Source organism: Suricata suricatta, chromosome 11 (genome assembly GCF_006229205.1).
Source record: "Suricata suricatta isolate VVHF042 chromosome 11, meerkat_22Aug2017_6uvM2_HiC, whole genome shotgun sequence".
Taxonomy (NCBI): Eukaryota; Metazoa; Chordata; class Mammalia; order Carnivora; family Herpestidae; genus Suricata; species Suricata suricatta.
The window spans coordinates 12,766,477-12,779,155 of NC_043710.1; the positions used below are offsets into that span (position 1 = coordinate 12,766,477).

At 39.2% G+C, this 12,679-nt stretch overlaps 1 pseudogene; it reads right to left on the reverse strand.

The window, feature by feature from the left end:
• Positions 1-285: 285 nt before the first annotated feature.
• Positions 286-3,390, reverse strand: LOC115272406 (annotated as a pseudogene).
• Between the last annotated feature and the right edge of the window lie 9,289 nt (positions 3,391-12,679).

The window sequence follows — 12,679 nt, forward strand, 5'->3', positions numbered from 1 at the left end:
GCTGCGCTCAAGGAAGGTTGAGTAAGCAGGTGCTATTAGGGCTCAGTGTGTGTTAGGGGAGGGTGATGGAAGACCCTGAAGAGTAGGAAGTATTTGGAAGGGAGACTGGAGCCTTGAGTGGATGGGGAGATATAGAGACTTTTAGGCGGAAAAGTGATCTGCTTCAAGATATGCATTAAGGTCACACTAGCAACAGTGTTTGAGACGTTGTGGTGACAGCTGGCAGCGATGTGGACGGGGAGGAAGGAGCATAGCAGGAGCCCAGTTCCAAGATTATCTTCTAGCCTAGGAGACGGTACTACATAGGAGGCCACTGAGGATTCCTATAGATCCAGCCACAAAGAAAATTATAAACTGTATTATGAAGGTGTCTGCACATGCAAGAGAAAGAAGAGGGGAAATATCACAGAGAAAATGATTGGTGATATTTGGACTGCAGAAGGGTAAGCAAAATGTCAATGTCATACTCATAAAAGCCATGACATAAGGGCCTATATTCAGTTGCACACAGACCCTCTGGAACATAATGGGTGTATACAACAAAGGCTTACAGATGGCCATATACAGCCCTGTGCCATGGGAAACAGGAGGAAACATTCAGATACCACAAAAAGACCAAAGAGTCACATCTGTGCAGCAGAAACTGTGAAGGAGAGATGCATTTTTTCTCTCTGCAAAGACCTCACAGAGAATCTTGGGGGCAGTGGAGAAAGAGGAACAAATATCTACAAAGGACAAGTGGCTGAGAAAAAATGTTCATTAGGTGTGAAGTCTGGGATCCATCCAAATGAGAGTAAGTATCTCCAAGTGATACCCTCCCCGGCCCCCAGTGTGATGAAATAGAAGCATGACAAAGAGGACCAATCTGCTGATGAAAAGGACTTGTGAGGCCCAATAAAAGAAATCCGGTCTCCTCACAAGAAAAAAAAGGAAACTACATAAGGTGACTCATGTTAACTAAATTTATTGCAGATGTCATTTTACAATGCATGCATATATCAAACAATTATGTTTTACACCTTGGACTAATTCAATGTGATATGCCAATTGTATGACAACAAAATGGAAAAACAGTGAATTATTCAGGAAGTATGTAGCCATAGCTACCTACATATCTGGAGTAGGTGATTTACAAAAGCCTTTTACATCCCTCATCCTCTCTGCTCATATAACAGCTTGCTGACATTTTGTCACTTTAATTCTGTGATTGTGTGTGAAATGCAGAATGCATTGTGATCCTTTAATAGAGTGTTGATTTTTTGTGTCATAGGCAGGGTATGAATTCTGGTTTTACAGTTGTTCAGCCTGGCATTCTTCAGAGGAAGAATCGATGCCCATGACTTCATAACTTGGACCATGCTTCTATTTCCTGCTGGTACAATATTCTTTCAACTATGCTTGTGTGCTTAATTTTCTAAAATGTAGCAACAAATCTAAGAAATGAGGGGATAAACCATGTTTTTGTGCAATTCCAAGACTCACCAAGGACCACACTCTATCTTTCCTTGAAGGCTTTCTTTAAAAAGCATTCTTTTAGTCCACTGACTTTGAAAGATGTCAGTTGTCTCTAAGGCCCTAAAATATTTTGGCTTGTCTTGCTTGTTTTTCTTCATGCTTTATCCCAATTTTTGTGTTGTGATGGGGAATGATGTGGGTCTAAATGCTATTTCATAAAGAGGAAATGGGAGTCAAAGAATACTACAGTCAATAATTAAACAATTTTTTACCTGTGTCTCTCTTTTTTAAAAATTATAATTTATTGTCAAGTTGGTTTCCATATAATCTCCAGTGCTCATCTCAGTCCACCTAAGTCTCTTATGCACCTGTCATTTTACCGAGGACTATTCACATTGACAGGCTAAGTCCTCCTGGAGATTATAGGCTGGTAAAGTGGAAAGAAAAACAAAAAGATTAAAAAACATTTCCATATCCATTCATGATGATTTCTTTGATGATGTTATTGAAGGAATTAAGAGAGAGGGCAAAGGAGCATATTTTAGCAAAGGTAATAAAAGAAAGTCCTTTTAAATAAAATAGAGATTGGGAAGGTTGAAAAAATTTCTTTTTATAGCATGGCTTTGCATGGAGTTTAGAGGTGACTATTTGTATCATAAAAGGAGAAAGGGCCCCACACAGTAGTAACAGATGATTCTGGTTTTCTAGCACAGGAGAAAAGTGTGTAAGCTCATTGATTCTGGTCCTCAGGATGCTTTCTTCATTCCTTTATATGATGAAGGTTTTGGGAGCATGCAAGGCTGAAAGTATGAGGACATTATGTAACACTTTCTTGAGAGAAGGGATTTATTTATTTATTTAAAATTTTTTTTAACATTTATTTCTTTTTGAGAGAGAGACACACTCACAGAGTATGGGCGGGGAAGGGTCAGAGAGAGAGGGAGACACAGAATCTGAAGCAGGCTCCAGGCTCTGAGCTAGCTGTCAGCACAGAGCCCAATGCAGGGCTCAAACCCATGAACCATGAGATCACAACCTGAGCTGAAGTTAGAGGCTTAACTGACTGAGTCACCCAGGCACCCCTATTTATTTTTTAAAGTTTACTTATTTTGAGAGAGAGAAGGACAGCAAGCGAGCATGAATACGAGCAGTGGAGGGGCAGAGAGAGGGAGAGAGAATCCCAAGCAGACTCCCTGCTGTCGGTGTGGGGACCACTGCAGGGCTCAGTCTCAGAAACACTGAGATCATGGTCTGAGTGGAAATCAAGAGTCAGATGCTTAACCCGCTGAGCCACCCAAGTGCCTCAGGGAAAGTGATTTATTATCGGCTTTATGAGTGCTGATAAAAGTGATCACTTTGGAGAATAGATTGAAATAGTTATCTTTCTTTTTTTTTTTTCTTGACTTTTATTTTATTTTGAGAGACAGAGATGGAGAGTGAGTGGGGACAGGGAGGCAGAGAACGAGGGAGACATGGAATCTGAAGCAAGCTCCAGGCTCTGAGCTCACATGACCTGAGCCAAAGTTGGACGCATAACCTACTGAGCCACCCAGGCGCCCCTAAAATAGTTATCTTTCACCAGAGGACTCTGCTGCATAGATTTGTAAGACCTTCCAAGCACTTTACACTGGATTGATGACGGTCTGTTTCCTAGTCACCCCGGACCTCCACGAGCCGTGAAAACAGGACCGTACAAAACTGAGCAGACTATCATGGTAGTAAAATCTCATTGCCTTTTGTGGGGGAGGGGAGAGCACACTGCTCAGGCCACACTCCTCTTCAGTGGTATGTGCACCATTTAGAAGGTCCCTCAGCAGAATTGCTGAGTCATTCTTGGGGTCTTAGGTGGCCTGTCCATTTTCCTCTTCCTCATCATAGGTCAGTCTTTACCTCCTTTGAGTCTCTGCTCAAATGTCGTATCATCAGAGAGATCATCTGGACCTCTTTACTGAAAATAATAATTCTCTGCTTCTCCCATATCTCAACCACTTATCTTTTCTGCATTTTTATTTTTCCAGGTACTTAAAAACACCTGAATATTATTTACTTACCTATTTGCTTATTGTGTGTCTCTCCCTGTAGACAATGAGATTCATGAGAGAAGGATGCTCATGGCCATCACTTTATGCTTGACGCCCCAGCTTGGCATGTAATAGGTGCTCAATGTACGGTTGTCGACTGAACAATAGATATAGGGTCGATCCTACATTGTTTTATTCAGTGAATATTATATTTTGACAGGCACAGGTTCAACAACCAACTCTGGTTCTGTTTCTTTCCATGGATTATGGCTTATATGCAAATGACAAAATGCATCAGGATTGAATAATACACATATGCACATAAATACATGTATGACTTTACATGGAGTTTGGCATGCAATAGTAACAAGAATAAGAATAAGAACTTACTCTACTTATATTTACAATAGCACCTGATGTCTTTTTACAGGTCTAATATCTCAGCTACTGATATAAGACTTGGAAGCATTATAATTGACTTCCCACATACAACCTAAACTTAAACGATTTCTCTTGGATTTTGAGTTTTAAGGAGAATGACGCAAAGCCAGAGAAATGGCTGGAGGACATTTATGTCACCATGGTCCCCCACATAGACAGATGGTCTCTGCAACTAGGACATCCAGAGCTGTCCAGGTTTTTGCCCAGGTAATGTTCCGAACTACCAAAAATACTTCTGGTGAATTTCCTAGGTCTGTTGCTTACAACAGAAACTCTGATGCAATAAAAGTCAATCCTAAAGAATGGTATTCTGCAAAGGGAAGAATTGACATGTAAGCATGTCCTCGTTAATCTGTGATGTGTGTGTGTTTGTATGTGTTTTCTTTCCTGGGCCCTCAGTTGTGTTATTTTGGTTTTTTTGTTTGTTTGTTTCTATGCTAATATAATTTTTAAAGCATCCATGAGTACAAAATACTTATTCTTTAATAATAAGACTATTTTATACATTTGCTGAGGATCTATGCTATGAGTTTTGTAAATACTTCATTGAGTATTTCAGTTTCCATTTGTGGTATGAATTACTTGATCCACTTTAGCTGGGGAATTTGAGGTTTTGAGAGACTGAGCCACAGGCCTCAGATAGTATCTTCCAAATAAATGATGGAGGTGCTAGCGGACCCCATTCTGAGTCTCCCAAGCTCTAGTCTTATCACACAGTTAGGGTAAGGCCAACATTGGTACAAGACTTGCCATTCTTTTTTTTCCCTCAATATTTCTCTGGGCTCACATTTGCTTATTCCAGACAAAAATGAGATCAACATGATGTAGACAGTTATTATTTAAGATAATAAACCTGATGAGTTCTGTAAAATTACGTAACTAAAAATAATTTGAAGGAAAGCTGCTAAAGGCAATTACTTGGCTTTTCCATGCAGTGCAATTTGGGAAAAGAACATTTGCATTGATTCTGATAAACACTTTTCATTAATTTTAGAGTATTTTTCATTTTGACATCAATATTTCAAATTACTCTTTGAGTGAATTGTCTTGACTACCAGGTTCTTCCGGTGTAATCAGCATCCTCATTTTCTCAACAATTCAGGAAATGGAGGCATATGCTTGGTAGGATTTTTGATAATGTCAGTTCAAGCCATTAAGATATGACTCTTGACCTATTAAAGTGTTTATTAGTGAAGGAAATCATGAACAAAGAATGATATATTGTGGCATTTCTTTCTTTCTTTCTTTTTCTTTAAATTCAAGTCAGATAGCTTACAGTTAGGCCTTGGCTTTGGGAGTAGAACCCAGCAAATCACCTCTTACATATGATACTAAGTGACAGAAGAGAGGCAAATATACTGTTAAAACTCAAAGAAAGTGATCATTTTTTTGCCTAAAAGGGATCAAGGAAGGCTTCCTGGGTGAGGTTATAATTAAGCAATACCTTGCAGAACAGATGAGATTTTGACTTCCAGTATTTCAGTAAGTGAGACGGGAAAGTCAGGAGGGTTGTGCGGAAGTGGGTGCACGTGGGACTGGGTGGGGATGGTAAACCGGTAAGTCTGTTGAATCTTATAATGCTCCTATAGTGAGAAAGGAAGCTGTCAACATAGGTCCTGCAACACTGAAGAATCCGTGGTAAAGGGAATCCAGACTCACATCATCCCAAGATACTGCTATGACTCTGAGGCTCATATGGAAGGGCAGAGGGCCCAGAATATCTCAGTTAATCTTGGAGAAAACAAGCCAGGTAAGAGGTCTTCCTCTACTGAATGTAGACTTACAAAACTATAGTAATTAAGGCAGAATCAAGAATAGACTAACAGCCCGGGACGCGTGGGTGGCTCAGTCGGACTTTGGCTCAGGTCATGATCTCATGGTTCGTGGGTTCAAGTTCTGCATCTGGCTCTGTGCTGACAGTTCAGAGCCTGGAGCCTGTCTTCCGATTCTGTGTCTCCCTCTCTCTCTGACCCTCCCCTTCTCTCTCTCTCTCTCAAAAGGTGAATAAAACATTAAAAAAAGAAAAAATAATAGACTAAAGGCTCAGTGGGACAGATTAGAGTGTCCAGGTATATTAATGAATGCATACCTATTGTTAAAGAATAGGTCTTGTTAAACAATGTACAGTCCAATATATGGATGCTTCACTTATGACAAGGGTGACAGAATATGGTAGTGGGGAAAGAATGGATTAAAAAATGGTGTTGAATCCATTGGATGTCCAAGTGGGAAGAAAAATGGAATTTTACCCCCATCTCACAGCACACATTAAGATTAATTCCAGATTATTTGGAGATTGAAATATGAAAGGCAAAGAATTAGGGCATCTAGAAGATACTGGAGACTATCTTTATGATGTATGGTAGAAAATTAAAAAACAAAAGTAGGCTACACAAATGCTAAACATGAAGAAAAATATTGATTCTCTGTACTATATTAAAATAAAGACTTAGGTTTTATCCTTAAGAGCATAAACTTGGAAGCCATAGCAAGGGAAAGTTATTTATAAGGCATATCAGTGACTTATCTGAAGAACATCAGTAACTATTATAACATTTTTAAAGTTTATTTATTTTTGAGAGATAGAGACAGAGCATGAAGAGGAGAGGGGCAGAGAGAGAGGGAGACACAGACAGTGCAACTGTGAGATCATGACCTGAGCCAAAGTTGGAGGCTTAACTGACTGACCACCCAAGTGCCCCAATAACTATTGTAACTTTTAACAAAAGACAATTCAGTGATGGAATGCAGGAAAAACACTTCAACAGCCAATTAATAAAAGTGTTTTTGGAAATAGCTTATAAACATTGCAAAATTGTTCAGTCTCTCTAGAAATGGCAGCTAAAGGCACAATGAGATGCCATTTTACACTCAGAAAAAATGGCTAAAATGGCTAATGCTGACTCTCATACACTATTTATGGAAGTGTAAGCAGTGAGCTTTGGAAGACTTCCTGAATTATCGGTTCTCAGGAACATATATGTGCCCAATAACAAAGAAATTTTCCTCCCAGGTATATTCCCAAGAGAAATGCATGCTCATGAACATCAAAACACATGGCATTCATTGGATGCTCATTGGAGAAAAAAAATCACAGAAGCTAATAACTGGGAAAAATTCAAATGTCCAATAATAAAGCAATTGATAAATCATTTGTGGAATATTAATACAATGGAATACTGGAATCCATAAATACATGAACTAGAGATTTATTCAGTAAAAGATGAGTTTCACAAATATGAGATGGATGGAGAAGTTCTGTTTCCTGACTTGGGTGGTGGCTTACATGCATGTGCTCCTATTGCAATAATTCAGTGAAAAGTACACGTAAAAATTTTGCACTTTTCTGTGTGTTATTCATCAGTAAAAGGTGAAAAAAATATAGCATCAGGCTTGCATGTTTCAGCGAAACCGCTCTCAATTTCTCACTGAATATGGCAGAGATTCTCATGATTATGATTCTCATGATTTTCCTATGAGTATCAGAAAAGGAAGATGAAATATCACAATGCCAGGTAAGCTATCCAGGGGCTCATCTTCAACTGTAATAATCTCAGGCTCAAAAGTTGCAGAAGCTTTGTGGTTCTTCTTGTGGGGACAACTCAGCAGTTGTTACAACATTGTACTGAAGTTTACTCATTAAATATATATATACATATATATTTAAGAAGAAGGTAAGAAGTTAAGAGTTTACTCAAGTCAAGCACAGAGGGCAAATAAGTGGATCCCAGTGGAGTTTTTAGAGTTTAAGGACAGAAATAACACTTTAATTGAATTCCCTCTTAACAAAATTCCCAAGGTGTGGTATGTGTCGGGACATAAGTTCTTCCAGAACAACAACTACAAAATGATGTAATTAATTCTGGAAACTTCCATCCACGTGAAAAGACAATGTGCTTTAAGTGGAATCTTACCAGTTCCTTGGGAAGACAACTTAAGAATAAAACCAAGTAATTCTAAGAAAGTCGGCCCTCTTCTCTGTGTGGAGGCGCAGATGAAGGTGGGAAGGAAGAACACAGGCTGAAGAAGAGCAAATTTATACTCCATTTTAATTTTGATCCTCGGGAGAAGACAGGAATTCATTGAAATGTAAGTTTAAAGCATTTTTAAAAATCCATCTCTGTCCTTCTGTTTGCTCTTCGAGAAGTTCAAAATAAATGGATTGATGGGGGAAAAAAAGGACTGATATCTGAAATGTGTTTCTTTGGGACATAGAGAAATATCCACTGTCAGACCATAACTGGTTAGGATGTTGCAGCAAACCTAATATGCAATGATGTGAAATTTGCTAAGATGCACAAAGAGATTATAGTCAAGTGGAATCTCTCTTCAAATTCACTGACTGCCCAGAACAGGGAGAGAGAGAGGCAGGGTCATCCTCTCCAGGTGTGGTGTCATCTGCATGGAATGGTGCCCTGCATTATAAGCATCACACTCCAAGCATGGGGTACAAATGGGAGCACAGGTGCAGATCTTAGAGAACCCTTGCACTTGAGCAAAGCTGGACTCTTTACGGGATTTCTCTGGGGCCTCCTTGCCCTGCTTGTAATCAACAGCCCTTTCACTGATAAATTTATGTATGTGTCTTGACTGATTCTGTCTCCCTCAAAGAGCATGTAGGACTAGGTTGAGACTTTAAGAGATGGAAGTTTCCCTCTTGGAGGAGTGATGTCTTTGAAAGGGTGGATACTCTGTATTCAGATAGGACAGTATCTTAATCTCAGATAACTTTTTGGAGATAACTAGGTCCTGCCCTTCAGATATCACCTTCCACACTTGGCAGCATTGATTGTTTGCTTTTTTAAAAATGTTTTATTTATTTTTGATTCAGAGAGAGACAGAGCATGAGAGGGGGAGGGGCAGAGAGAGAAGGAGACACAGAACCAGAAGCAGGCTCCAGGCTCTGAGCTAGCTGTCAGCACAGAACCCCACCAGGGGCTTGAACCCACGAACGTGAGATCTGACCTGAGCCAAAGTCAGAGGCTCAACCGACTGAGCCATCCAGGTGCCCTGAATGTTTGCTCTTAAAAACCCTTTTTAAAATGTTTATTTATTTTTGAGAGAAAGAGAGACAGAGTGCAAGTAGGGAAGCCAAAGCAGGCTTCAGGCTCCCAGCTGTCAGCACAGAGGCTGACGTGGAGCTCGAACTCCCTAACTGTGAGATCATAACCTGAGCTGAAGTCGTACACCTAACCCTCTAACCTACTAGGCACCTAGGCGTCCCTGTTGTTTGTTCTTTAAAATGGAGGTTACAAAACGTTTCTTACCCAAGCTTGGGCAGAAATCAAATTGGCTGACATTTGCAAAGCACCTGGGACAGAATCTGGTAAGTCATGCATACTCTGCAAATACTTGTCCCTTGTCCCCTCTCCATTGTAACCTTGAATGTGTTGTACCATGGAGCCAACTCTAATTTAGAACTGTAGGGTGGGAAGTGACTATATCTTTGCTGCCATCTCTGTGGTCCTGGGTCAGACATCTTGGAGCCTCAGTTTTCTTATTTATAAAGGATGAGGTTGGGACTAGAGTTCTCTCTGCTTCTCAGAATTTCAGAAATCTTGAACTTCAAATGCATAGCCTGTACTTGTTTCTCACTTTCTCCCTCTTAGGCTTCATATATTTCTTGCCTGTTGTTCTCCCAATTGATTATTGCTATTTTCTTTTCTTCTCTTTTTCTTTTTAAATGCTGAAATACTTTAAGGAATTGCTTTAGATTACTTTTTGGGGGGAGTTCCTTAGTGTTGGGGCCCAGTAGGCCAAAAAACCTCCCATAGAGCGACCTTTGATGGCACTGCCTCCCAGACACAGAAGACTGACCGTTGATGGCTATGCCTCTGGGGCTCAGGAGAAAAAACTTTGGGAAGTTGTGGAACAAGTCGAAAGGCTGTGAAGCAACATTTGGCCTCCTGGGCTGCACATGTGGCTTCTGTTTAACCTGTCTATGATTTTTCTCATTGCTTTGCAAAAGCAAAAAAGGCATATAGCTTTAAGTTTTGAATCAACTTGGGTCAGTTAGTGGCACCTGCTTTCCCTTACATTATTTCTGTTCCCAGCTCATTGCCTGCTGTTGGGGCAAACACAATCCTCTGTTTAAAATTAACTCCTTGTATGATAAACATCTTGCCCAGAAATAGCTGCTAAAGGGCCTTGAAGAAAAGAAAAATCTTTGAGAGACAGACTCCCTCATTCCTGTTTTTTTACTTCTGTTCTCACGGCTGTTCTTTCTTTTGTGATAAAATAAATGATCCTTCCCAGAGCATGTTTTTACTCTCTCAAGGACCACTAGCTTTGTAATCATTAAAGAGAAAAAAAATGTGTAATCCCCTATGGCATAAAAGACACTGACTTTCTTAGTAAAGTGTGGTTTTACCACCATTCATGTTGTCTGTCTTCCTTCCTATAGATATTTCGCCGACACCAACCACCTACTCGGGGACCGTTCGACTGGGGTGCGTAGGCTGGTCCTCCGCACCTTAGATTATTTTTTATTTATTTATTTTGAAGGGGGAGGGGCAGAGAGAGGGAGAATGCCAAGCAGACGTCATGCTGAGCCCCAAAGCAGGGTTCAGTCCCACGAACGATGAGATCATGACCTGAGCAAAAATCAAGAGTTGCATACTTAACCGAATGAGCCACTTACGTGCCCCTAGATGATTTTTAATTACAAAAGTAGTACAAGTGTATTTTCTCCTTGTAATAAAATCTTAAACTTGCAGATAAATCTAGAGACCCCTTTGACTCCCTACCTACATACCAGTTCACTGTTTCTCTCTTTTCAGAGGCAATGAATACTCCTTTTCTGCGTTATCTTTCCAGACTTTTGCTTCTTAAATCTTTTTAAGTTTATTTTTTTTTTCCTGAGAGAGAGAGAAGGAGGGGCAGAGAGAGGGAGAGAGAGAGAGCAAATTCCAAGCGGGCTTTGCACTGCCAATGGGGCTCAAAGCCAAGAACTGTGAGATCATGACCTGAGCCAAAAATCAAGAACTGGACCCTCAACCAACTGACTCACCCAGGTGCTCTTTATTTATTTATAATTTTTATTTATTATTATTATTGTTATTATTTTGGAGAAGGAGAGACCACCTGTACTTAAGCAAAGGAGCGACAGAGGAAGAAAGAGGGAGAGAGAGAGAGAAAGTCCCAAGGAGGCTCCATGCCCACCTCCCCTTTGGTAACCTATTATTTAATTTTTAAATATCTGTACAATATTCCACAGAATGACATACCAAGGTTTATTTACTGTTATGGTTTTTTGGAGAATATTTATGTGGATTCCCATTTTTTTTTTATCATTTGAAGCAATAGTAAAATCAGTATTTTTCCATTTTGTGTTTCTTCAGGGTAGATACAAAGTAATGGAATTTCTGAGTCATCAGATAATCACTTTAAAATTTTTTTAATGTTTTTTATTTACTTTTGAGAGACAGAGACAGCGCAAACAGGGGAGGGTCAGAGAGAGAGGGAGGCACAGAATCTGAAGCAGGCTTCAGGCTCTGAGCTAGCCGTCAGCATAGAGTCCCAGGCAGGGCTCCAACCATAAACCGTTAGATCATGACCTGAGCTGAAGCCAGACGCTTAACCGACTGAGCCACCTAGGCACCCCAGGTAATCACTTTTTAAAAAGAAATTCCAAGAGAGAGGAAAAAATCGCCTTCTGTAGGCCACACCCATGCTACAGCTAGTGATTTCCAGTGATCACCAATTTCTTCCCCTGCTTTCTCAGTATATTCTCACATTTCTTAATATCTTGCCAATTTGAAGGGTGAAAGAGTATATAATTGTTTCAATTTGGTTTCTGTAATTATTTGGGATATTAAAGGGATATCAATCATCTTTTCATATTTATTAAGACTTTGAGTATCTTTTGCTTATCATTACAATGAATACATGCTATTTTAGTGGATAATGTGTGGTAGTTCTTTGTGTGATCTGACTTTAATCTTCTGTAACATGTTTCAGTAGGTTTTCAATCTGCATGTCTTAATTTTACTTAGAGTATATGTTGGCTCTATATATCTGTTTACTTAAAATTATGATGAAGTAAAACTTTCAACATTTTCTTCAGGTGATATTTATGTTCTGTTTAAGAAGACCATCCCTACAACAAATCATAATACTATTCTTCAGTGTTTTATTGTTGTGTTTATAGTAGAATTTTTCTTTTTAGTTTAATAATGTGGGTGGAATTTTAATATTATCTATCTTTTGAAATGGTCATCCAAATATTGTAACACTTTTTTTTAGGAGTAATTAATCTTTACTTTCCTGATTGAAAGAAAACATTTATTCATACTAGATTGACATATACATCTTGGTCTGCCTAAGGTTTTTCTAGTTTTCCTGTCTCCTGTCTATTCTAGTAATAATACCTTATTGGTTAAGTATGATAGCTTTATTTATAAATGTGTTGATATCTGGAATAGCACATCCCATTTCTTTCATTTTCTTTTTTGAAATTTTCTTTGCTCCTTTGAGCATTTTTCTCTTCCATGAATTAAAAAATTTATTGTTTCATTAAAAATTATATTTTAATTAAATGTTTTCAATTGGTTAGAATTGCATTAAATTTACTAAATGATGTGGTGGGTGTCCTAGCCTCATCATCCTTAAAGCCAGGATCAAGTGTGTAGTCTGAGCCAATCAGCTTTTGACTCTTTGCAATGAGGGAGGCCACACACACTTGGAACCATGGATGTCTCATTGGACAAAGAAAACCTAGAGTTATTATAGGATTTTGAGAAAATTTTGATGAGCTCAAAGCA